Source organism: Cucurbita pepo, unplaced genomic scaffold (assembly GCF_002806865.2).
Source record: "Cucurbita pepo subsp. pepo cultivar mu-cu-16 unplaced genomic scaffold, ASM280686v2 Cp4.1_scaffold001836, whole genome shotgun sequence".
Classification (NCBI taxonomy): domain Eukaryota; kingdom Viridiplantae; phylum Streptophyta; class Magnoliopsida; order Cucurbitales; family Cucurbitaceae; genus Cucurbita; species Cucurbita pepo.
Window position 1 is genome coordinate 3,089 of NW_019647942.1, and position 787 is coordinate 3,875.

General features: G+C 36.1%; 1 long non-coding RNA gene across 1 annotated transcript in view; it reads left to right on the forward strand.

The window, feature by feature from the left end:
* The window catches only part of LOC111786512, a 1,831-nt gene extending 1,050 nt beyond the window's left edge, over positions 1–781 (forward strand). The window contains exons 2-3 of the long non-coding RNA XR_002813789.1: positions 362–433; positions 673–781. This is a non-coding gene — a long non-coding RNA (uncharacterized LOC111786512). The remainder of the gene's footprint in view (positions 1–361; positions 434–672) is intronic.
* The last annotated feature ends 6 nt before the right edge of the window (positions 782–787 follow it).

Here is a 787-nt window from a genome sequence, read left to right on the forward strand (position 1 = left end):
GTTGAATAAGTGGAAGGCATTAGCTGTCCGCTATCCAGTTGGGCAGTAAGGGTCGGAGAAGTGGACAATATCATACCATTGTGGAGAGTGGTGTTCATCTAACACTAAGAAAATGGAAATAGAGGGCGAGAGAGAAGGATGAAAAATAGAGATTTGAAAGCATCTATCATTCAATTGGGTCGCACGGCTAATTCAAGCATGACTTAGTAGATATAACATCAATTATCATTATAAAGATTTTATTTTGATCTCTTGCTCCGGCAATTGTCGAACTAAATGAAAAAAAAGGTCACTCAGTGGCTTTTTAACTGAAGATATTCAGTTTCTGTGTTTTACATCTTTGTTTTGTACCTTTCCACAGATCTGGAATCACTACCCAACATTCTTCAAAAGAAGTATGCTTTGCTGCGTGATTTAGATCAAAGTTTGCAAGGTATTCATGATTTCTTATTCGTTTCTCTCTTGTTCCTTTCTTGATTCTTTATCTTTTTTTTTTTTTATGGTCGTTGGGTGGATTTGGAAATAACCCCTAATTCTTTGTAAGCTCTTTTTTATTGATGTCTAGAAAATAAAAGTAAATGGCCTCCTATGTCACTGTTATTATACTCTATGGGTTACACATCTGTTTTTCTCTGTTAACTTTCAAGAACGTTGTTATGTTTGTAAATGCAGGGCTAGTGAAACAGAATGAGCAACGATGTGAGCAAGAAATTGAGGATATTAAGCGGGGAGTTAAATGTGGAAACATTACTCCTGATACTTCACTCATCCGATTCTCTGATGAAGC